We start from the raw sequence: 11,101 nt of genomic DNA, 5'->3' as shown, positions 1-11,101 counted from the left end.
TATGCTTTATTATAACTCCAATTATCTATAACACATTCTGTTGATAACTACTAATCAATCATTTTACAAATTTATATTAAATTAACTTACCGGTATCATGTGAAATTCTTATGAAAATTACACTGTCCCTTACGCTCCCCGACAACAGAACCGTATGGAACTAGTGTATTTGCGACTCACGCATTCAGAGGATCGACACGGCGTTTAGAATTATTATTTAAATTTGAAAATCGTGTTATTTTGGTTGTATTTAAACCATAGTTGATGTGGGTATTATAAAAAATCATGATTTGAATAGCTGTTTTCTTGTTTTGCGACAAAAATTAAAATAACCCGGCATAATGTAAGTACTATATCGGCATAGTGTACGTTTACCTTATAAAAAAAATAAACATAATTCTAAAATATTATGTTATCTTAACTTTGGTAATTTAAATATTATCAAAAAGTGCATGTTGTATTATTAATTTCACAATAAAAATGCCACTATAATTGTTTATTCCTTGCCTCTCCTTCTAAATTACACATCACAGGTATATAATAGACATTTTTTATTATATTTAAAAACATGTAAGTATCTGTTGCTAGTTAAATTTTTTGAAGAAGACCTAAAATTTATTTTAAAAGATACAATTTGTAGATCTTTGCATGTATTCCCGCCGTAACTTGTGTGCCAAAAATGAAACAATGCCCAAAACTGTTTTATCGACGGCGGATCTTAATCATACATTTTGTATTTGGTTCGTTTTATCGTAATGCCGGAGATTGCTGGAGCCCCAAATCCCCCTAAATTCCTATAACTTTCATCCAATGTTAACTATGCATCCATGATTCTATTTCAATCGTGGAGCTTTGAGCTATAACTTTACCTACGTGTGTCTTTTAATCCTAGAAACGGCACAAGTTTTAATTATTTTAACGCTGTGTCTTACTAATGAATTAAAACCTTTTTATACTTGATTTCAATATATAATTACATTTAATACATAGGTACTTACCACTAACTGAATGACTCAATAAAATCGTACATAATTCAAATAATATGAATTGAAAACCCATGTCTAAATCTTAACGCCAAATGATTTTTTTTCACAGGTCTTTTTGTAAACCGTATCTTATAAACTTGCAACCTCTAATGATGTTGACTTTGTTATGCTACGAAGGAAGAATTAAAAATAAACTGTAAATTTAAACCTCTGTACCTATAAATAAATTCAGGACTAGGCCTGTATTATGCAAAATAATAAATTATTCTACACGATACTATTATAGAATTGTTTATCAAGTAATATTTCTGAGCCAACCAAAAAATCTATTTTAAGAGTAAAACACCTACTTATAATAAGTAACCTGGGGTGAAATCATTAGATTTGTATAATAATAATAACAATATCAGCCCTGTATTATATACTTGCCCAGAGGGAGAGAGGGATTAGGCCTTAGTCCACCACGCTGGCCTAGTACGGATTGGTAGACTTCACACACCTTCGAAATTCCTATAGAGAACTTCTTACATGTGCAGGTTTCCTCACGATGTTTTCCTTCACCGTTAAAGCGAACGATAAATTCACAATGAATACATACATGATTTTAGAAAAGTCAGAGGTGTGTGCCTTTGGGATTTCAAGCTGCGGACATTCGTCCTGGCAGTCTGTTCCACACCCAACTAGGCTATCGCCGCTGCTAGTTTTGTATACCCAGTGGTAATTTCATGTACTCATAACCGCATTGCATATTATTGGATAACATGGTGTTTAGTGTTCTGTTGCAAGCAGATAGCCAAAGCGCCATAATTTTTTTTCTAGACTAAATCCCATTTTGTCATATAAACCACCAGTTATTTATTTTTTTATATTGTATAATTAAATTTCTTTTTTCTTCTACACTTTATTTGAGAGCTTTGTTGTTATTGCATGACAGCGACCTTTAGGTTTCGAAAAACAGAATAACTTTATCATTAAATTAAATTTCAGCAGATAAAGTAGGTGGTTAACTAATAACATTTGTAAATACTTAATAGGTACCTGCCTATTTCGGTACCCAATGATTACCTATTAATTAGGCGGCGTCGTGTGACGGGTCGGCCACTTCCCTACAATATGGTTGAGGAGGCCGATGGCTGGCACATGCGTCATACTCGTGAACGGGTGCTTGTGTGGACTGTTATGCCCATTTCGCTTACATTTCAAAAAGAAAATATTGAACTCGCTTGTTGAAACCTAAATTTAGTTTTATATTCAGTCTTATATTTAGAATATACTGCACTTATGGTGCAGCCAATTGTTAATTGTTATGTATTTAAAATGTTCATGCTGTGACAGCCCGTAATTGAAACAGCACTGCAGAAATTACTTACCGAATTCTTAAAAAAAACTATGTAAGGTGTATGTTTTGTTGCCTGTTCAAATAAATAAGTAAATAAATAAATTTCTAATTTCTAATTGCTAGAGGTGCTGGGAGGAAATAATTATAAGGATAATAGAGAAATTTCATGATTCCTGAGAGGGTTGTGCAGTCATATAAAAATTTAAATTAATTTATTCCTTATTTCACGAGCCTATAAATGAACTGCTCTAAACTTTTTTTTTCTCTTTTCACTTTATCATGTATTGTAGTCTTTACCCTAAACTGATTGAAAAGAGCAACACCAGAGTTTCTTGCCCGTTCTTCTCTGTTGAAAACTGCTTTCCGAACTGGTGGTAGAGTTAATATTGACGGAATCTAAATAATGTATAACATTTTACAGATTCAAATAAATCATTTCATTTCATTTCAATTTATTTCTTTGAAAAAAATCTTATAGTAAGAACATACCCACACATTATAGCCGGAGAAAATAATATTAGTAGACATTATATAAAAAAATAAAACACATCGGGCCCTCCTTTAGTAAGTAGGTATTTTTGCACCTATGTTTTATAGTTTATATGTTATTTTATGTTTAGAATTAAGTATTGAAATTTATGACGCTATCATGACGTGACCCATTTCCTTATTTGCATGAAGGGACCTGTGCGCCAGAAAAAAACCAATCCAGTCTCCTTACTGCAGATCGACGCGCCACGCGCTAGATTCTATGGAAGTTGAAGGCCGAGCGCGAAGACTCTATGCGACTAATTTCTTATTAACTAGTAAATAACATTATCTACCATTATCCGCTGTTTGACAAAAACATTCACAAATTAAATAGGTATATATTATCCATTTACAGTATGAAAAACATGCATGCATATGTAGGTTCATACAGAACTCTAAGCTGTCCAGTCAAACTTGACGAATTTTTCCTTCAATTATCTAAATAGGTGCCATCATTCCGTCATTATTTGTGTCTTTTCGTGTTGATGCAAGAAAATTGAATTTATTTTATCTACTCGCCTACTTACCCGTATCAATAATTTACTAATCTTTAAGCCCGTATACCTTCTTCACGTTTAAGTGGCTGGTATTTGTATATCAATACAACGATAAAAGTGAGCTCGTAGATTCTGACAAAAGAGGAATTACACAACTAAACGACAAAATTAAACGTCTGTGTCCTATAACTTAGTTTATGATTTTTCTAATAATTACATAAATATGTTCCAAAATAAAGAAAAAAAGCCCACGTTTTTAAAAAGTTTGCATTTGTGGTAGTTACGATAATAATATTTTTTGAGTTACCCATGTTATTAAATTATTAAATAGTTACGGTTTAACTTGAATAAACAGTTTTTTAATCGGGAAGTAAAATGTTAATTGTGAACCTATTGCTGAACCTGAAAGTGTACTAATGCTGCCCATTTACATCAAGTTAGGATTTATGAAACAATTCCTAAATCGCTAGATGAAAGATCTGAAGCTTATACATTTTTTTAAAATCTTTATCCATAGATGTCAGATGCAACGGTTATAGCTGGATTTTTTGTTGGCCCACAAATTAAGAAACTATTTGCTAGTAAAAAAATTCCAATATTACTTACAAATGCTGAACAAAAAAGTTGGATTTACATTTGGATTACATAGGATTATTGGCTAGGCTTTTGAAATTAAAAAACATCCGAATTTTAATTGAGAATATAGTTGGAAGCTTGCACAAGCCTGTGATCCAGTTCTACATTTAATTAAATTCGAACCCAAAAGACCGGCTACCAGACTTTAAGACTTCAATTAATAGTTGTATTATTGTAAAATGTAGGTAGATATTGTAACTTTGACTTTGCGGATGACTAACACCTCAGTCTCCCCGTGACCACGAAGGCTGCAAAGTCTTCGAAACGTCGGGAGAAAAATAAAATACTTACCGCGATAGAATCCGAAAATTAGTTTAATTTCAAGGTATTTTCATGTTATAGGGACAATGTAAATACTTTTTTAATCGACTTCAAAAAAAGGAGGAGGTTATCAATTCGATGTGAATTTTTTTTGTATTTTTGTTACCTCAGAACTCGCTCATTTATGAACCGATTTGGAAAATTCTTTTTTTATTCGAAAGAATTTCTCTCCAGATTGGTCCCATAATTTTTTTTTCAACATCGCTTCGGTAGTTTCCTTTTAAAATAAAAAAAAAAAACTAGAATAATTATGTTGTCCAAGAAAACGAAATCGCGAATTTAGCTTTCCTATGACGTATTTATATATTAGATATATTAGATAAAACAAAGTCCCCCACTGCATCTGTCTGCCTGAACGTGTTAAACTCAAAAACTACCCAACGTATTAAGATGAAATTTGGTATGGAGACAGTTTGAAACCCTGGGAAGAACATAGGCTCCCGGGAAACTACTATTTTTATAATGGAAAACTTTAGCCTGAAAAACTTTATAACGCGGGCGGAGCCGCGAGCAAAAGCTAGTATTAGATAAATCTATAGCTAAGATCAAAATCCCTTGGCTAGTTTTTGAGTTTACCGCGATTAGGCAAACAGACAGATGCGGCGGGGGACTTTGTTTTTCAATATATTTTTTAGAACTTTTTAAGGGAATAATTCTGTCATACATGATTGTTGCGTAACTTTAACCGTTTACATGAGCGCACGCAATGAGTTTTGACTTTTGACTCAGAACAAGAACAAGCATAGAAGTAATCTAAATTACCCTCATATTATACTTATCCTATTTTTTGAAATAGGCCAAAACTGTTGAAAAGAACGAGACAAATATTATGTTGCTAAGATCGGCTTGCGTACCTACACTTTACAATCATCAAATGGTTACCTTTGGTCCTCATTACGATGCTGAATTAAAAAGCAAATAAAATGTCAAATGTTTCAACTTGCCAACCTCAGAACAATGTCACAAACGCACCCCAATGACTAAATATAAAGAGGACAGGCCTCAAAAATTAGCTATATGAATAAGTTATATTTATGTCAGGGAAATCGACGCAGAATTGTCAATATATATGTCTATCTCTTTTACTCAAAGCTTATTTGGAACGCAACAAAAAAGACAAAAATAATTGCTTTCTTCGCATATGGGACTATTTCGTTTACTTCAACACACTGGGACCGCCTTGCGGCAGAAACGCCATTTGTTGCAGGCGAGTCAACAAGTACATGTAGTGTCAGACGATGTAAACAAATCTTCATAAATATTGAATTTAAAGTAATATAATCATATTCTCAATTGTTCAGTGTGTTTATTAGTGTATTTGTTAAGTTTCGAAAATGACTCAGTGTTGTGTGAAAGGATGCAAATCGAATTCACGCAAGAAAGACCCCGAAATATCTTTTCATAGGTTAGTAACTGTTTTTACCGAAAATTAGCAAATATCTTTGTATATTTACTTTTTGGATTTGTTTTTATCAATTAAAATGATATGTGGATCTGGTTTGTTAAGCTTTGGACCCTTTTAGGCGTGATTTATACACATTAAAATCATTATGTTTGTTTACACACGAGCTTAGGGATGGGTGGGTGGATTTGTTTAGAAATTATTGATATCGATATTTTAACAGACGCCCGTTTATCCGTTACGGTTTTTGTCTTTGAAAGAATGTTAGAGCACACATCAATATTGTATTATCCAGAACGACAAACTAAGTGAAATTAGAATATTTTTTTAAGAGTACCAAAAAATTAAAAACCAAGGCAAAATGAATTGAGAATATTGAGCGACGTGATTGGAATCCTACACCAAATACATATTTCTTTACATTTTGAGAAGATATGCATAAACCACACGTTTAATTAACGCGAGTAAAGATAACTGTTTTCCAACAATATTCCCGATAAGTAAAATAGTAATGATTATTATACTTCACCTAATAGTAATATTACTTTAATATATTGCTATGAATAAAATTAGAATTGTTACATAAAAGAATAGATAAACATAAAAGAAACAACATAAAGATGAAATGTAAGATATATTTTTTACAATTGGCGGTCTTATGTTTCGAGCAACCTTTGCATGCACGGAAATAGATACATAATCATATTGTTGTTATTGCAAATAATTATTATAATTGATTATCTTAACCACCATCTTTACGCTCATTGATTTTAGTTTGCTGAAACATGGTTATGTTTCTCGATCAAAGAGCATAATAATAAAATAAAATAAAACCAACCAAATAATTGCTGACTACGCTATCTTATTCCATTTATCATGTATTAAGTAAATATGTTAATCTGTAACTTAAATTTTTAGCAAGGAATAGTGCAACATACAAATATAGATCAAACACAACTGGATGTTTGTCACAACAGGTACTGCTTTCTTTAACAATTGTTACTTATAAATCAGTTTCAGTTTGTTTGTTTATATTATGGTTTGTTATATTTATATTATGGTAGAACCTAACCCTTTTCGTATTTGATCTTTTTGGGCTTGTTTGTCTCTCTTTTAATTCTTCGATGTCGATACAAAATTTTCGGTACTAGCATATCACTATTGTAAGGGGCGGAGTCGGCGCCATTTTATGCATTAAATGTGCCGCATGTCACGTGACCATATTACCCATCCTCTATACTCTTTAATCATTGACGCACCCACACAATTTAGTTACATTATACTTCAGCGCGAGCTTTTCAAAATTGGCTACATATTGTGTAATATTTTTGTTATTAATTTAATAAACACACAGTGCCGTTTTAAGTAAAATATAGCCCTACAAACAAACAATGGCCTACTTTACTGTGGGATGTAAATCTTATTGTTCTCGTAAAGAAAATTAAACTGAAATCATCAGCTTCCATCGGTGAGTAAACAAAAAACCTAAGTAATATATTTGCTAAAACCCTGTACATAAGTGCAAAAAGTGTTATTAATTATACTTTATTATGCTGTAGTCATATAATAATCTGCTGTTAGCCATACGATACAGTCATTATTAAGTATTTTTTCATTTTTACCAATTTACGTAGTCGTGCTCAATAATGTTGTGCAGCTGTGCTGCATATTCTATCGATAACGTAGATGTTAGTATATTGTAGTTTACTATTTTGCATAAATTGCCTTTTACTTTCAATATACGGATGTGTAGTGGTAAAAGCCACTTGGAAACCGTGCTCGAAGGCCGGGGTCGAGGAAACTATCTGGTTTTCATAGTGTGTTTCATACAATGTGTTTCATTGCAGATTCCTCACAGATGATGTTATGAGGCAAAAAATGAATCGTTGTCATAGCTGGTCCCAATTAGCATTGGAAAAAACAGCACCGTGTTTGCTCTAAGCATTTCGACAAAAACTATTTTATTAACATTGAAATAACTTATCAAACATTTATGACATGAATGATACCGCTGTGTTTTAATTTTACTGTTCCATTTTAGTAGCTTCATCTGTCAAACCACACCTCTTTTAATCTCTAAGAAAGTCAGAAAAGAACAGATGGCGTACTGGCTTTCTCCTAGACGAAATTCCGGCCGATTTCTTGTTTGTTACTTACAGCGGTTTCCATTCCTTCCGAAATTTCTAACATTTTCTTAACTTAATAATCTAAATGCTAAACCATTTTTTTGTAAATGACATTTCGGAAGGCATGGAAACTGCTGCAAATAGCAAATGAAAATTGTATAAAATTTAGTTCGAAGAAAGGCGGTAGTTCTGTAGTTTATTTTAATTTAACAGCTTCTTAACGAGTGCTTTTATATACCCAGACCTCATTTGGTACTTGAATACCAAATCAGGGCTTTGATATCTTTTTTTTAACCTTTATCTAAAATAGCAATTTGCAACGGTTTGTAGTTCACTGATCGAAAAGTGTTTATTTTAGCAGGTCTGTGAATTTACCATAGCCGATAGACAAAGCATCTATCGATATCGATAAGATGTCAGAAGAGATCGCAAAACAATTAAACTTCTTGCTGTCTAAGACAAAGTACACTAAGTGTATTTTTTCTTTTTTTTTATAGCTACAAGCACTGTATTGCTTTGCTACGCCAATGTCACGAAACATATTACAGGAAGGAAATTGGTTTCGGAATTAGGTTAAGTCAGGAAAGTTGGTCAAGATATAATATATTAATAATAATAATATTCGTCAATACAATATATTAATAAGTATATACAAACTATATTAACTATACTAAAGGAAATGAGTTGCTTATAAAATTACATTTTACAATTATACAACTTTTTAAAAAAACTTTATTAAAAATTAAATAATTGTAAAATGCAGGTAGATATTGTAACTTTGACTTTACGGATGAACAACACCTCAGTCCCCCCCGTGACCATGAAGGCTGCAAAGTCTTCGAAACGTCGGGAGAAAAATAAATTACTAACCACGATAGAATCCGAAAATTAGTTTAATTTCAATGTCTAACATTCGCGTAAACATAAGAAATCAAAATGAGCATTATCAAAAAGCGGACAAGCGAAGATATGATTGAGGTCACCCTCCTCTTCACCGCATTCACAAGTTCTACTAGCAATAATACTAAGTCTAGCAAGGTGAGCTGGCGAACACACATGACCCAAGCGCATTCTCATCAATATACTAGTAGATCGCTTACCAAGTTTCCATTTGCAAAAGCGTGGTTTCTCTGGTATACCCAATTGGACTTTCGAATATATGTTTCCTTTTATCTGACTGTTTTCTACCCAGCACTTTTCTCAGGAGTCCCTGAGAAAAGTATTTGGAAGTGCAACCAGATCGTTGCAATAATTTATGTAGGGATATATATCACCACTTGTGATCGCCTCATTAGCCAAACGGTCGGCTTTTACATTTCCTTTTATATTAGCGTGATCAGGGACCCAACATAAAAATACAATTACGTTTTTGGAAAGGCATTCTAATTGAGTGGGATTTTGATTTGAAAGAAAATTTTTCAACGGCCTGAAAGAAAAGAAAGTTTTACTAAGTCTAGCAATAAGAATAAATTGTAACGCTTTATATATTCCATAACTTTCCCCTGTAAAGACTGAAGATTCTGGAGGAAGCTTTATTTTTTGTGTAATGTTATACTGAGTATGGTAAACGCCCACGCCCGTATAATCTGACAAAGAGTGTTTTGATGCGTCAGTGAATATGTGGTTAAAATCCTGCCATTTAATGCTTACTAATTCATTAAACTGAGTCTTAGTGTTAGGATGGTCTCTATCAACGCCCAAAAAATAACATTCACCGGTGAAAGCAGAAGTGATTTAAACCCAACTATAAAAATTGGGAGAGAAACTGATCTATAAGTGGGCGCTTGAAAACTTATAAATTTACGAAAACTTATAACCAAACAAGGAAGTGATTTTTCTTTCCACGATGGAGACGTTGCAATATATTTAGAAAGAGATTGAAGTATTGGAAAAAGAGCGTGATTAGAAAATTGCAAGGCTTTAAACAAAATCTGTCTGACAAATGCTGTCTACGCAATTTAAGGGAAGGTTCTACACATTCAACTTTTAGGGCGTTAATTGGACTGGATTTCATCGCACCAGCATGTATTCTAAGAGCCTTGTTCTGAATTAAATCAACGTTTTTTTAACGCTGCTGCACACGCACACACGCACACACACACACACGCACACGCACACGCACACGCACACGCACACGCACACGCACACGCACACGCACACGCACACGCACACGCACACGCACACACACACAGTTTAAGAATTCCATAGCAGTTTAAATACCTTGAAACATGTAAAATAATCCTTACCTATTAATGTTATTCATATAGGTAAGTATTAATCCCAAATTTTGTCATTTACTTAAGCCAATGTTATACTTGTAGAGCAACACTGTCACCCGAAATACAGGTTAACCTAGTTTGGGTGTCAGGGGACCAAAACCTTACTATGTAAAAATATTTTTTGGGAAATAAATATTATTATTATGTTGTATCTTTCCTGCGGGAAATCACGGCATAAAGGCCGGTCCTTTTGGAAGGCTGGCGTTATTATTATTATTATTACTTCTACCTGAATCTACAGCCATTGCATTTTTGCGTTTTTTTTATTACATGTTTTGCACATCTTATTTAATCGTATGCGCTTTCTTTTATTTGTATTGGAAATTGACCAATTGGTGTCTATGCTTGAAGCAGTTTGTATTGTTACAAAATGGTGGTGGTTGGGGAACATCACCCCCAGGATTTGGGGGTTCGTCCATCTCAACCCCCTACTAAATATTAATAAAATATACACTTACCAATAGTTGTTTTCTATATACACTACACTACAATTAAACAAATAATGAAAAAATATATACAATTTACAACTTAACTAACTAAATTTCTGAATAAAAATGATTATTTTCAATTTAAGGCGATACCTCAAGGTCCATTTTAAAATTTAATATGACGAAATTTTAAAGGCAGAAATATCCATGATTATTAATTATTTTTACGTTTTTCTTTCAACTGCGAGAACTAATCACTAACTAGACGTGAATTTAAATTCTTTACTTGCCAATACTTGTTTAGTTACCCAGATTAAAGCCGAAACAAAATGTATGAAAATGGACCTTGAGGTATCGCCTTAAGATGAAAAAAGACACCCGCCTAATTCAAAAGTTTCCCGCGCTTTCTCTGTCAAAGTGTTACTTCTATGCTTGTCATTGTTCTGAGGCTATTGAATTCGCTTGACGGCTTCCAATTAGTGTTACGAGCTCAATAATTTTAAAATGCGTAACTTGTTAAGTTATTTTTTTTTATTGTCTGTTCTTTGATTCAGTA

The sequence above is a fragment of the Manduca sexta genome, chromosome 24, assembly GCF_014839805.1.
Source record: "Manduca sexta isolate Smith_Timp_Sample1 chromosome 24, JHU_Msex_v1.0, whole genome shotgun sequence".
NCBI lineage: Eukaryota > Metazoa > Arthropoda > Insecta > Lepidoptera > Sphingidae > Manduca > Manduca sexta.
This window is presented reverse-complemented; position numbering follows the sequence as displayed.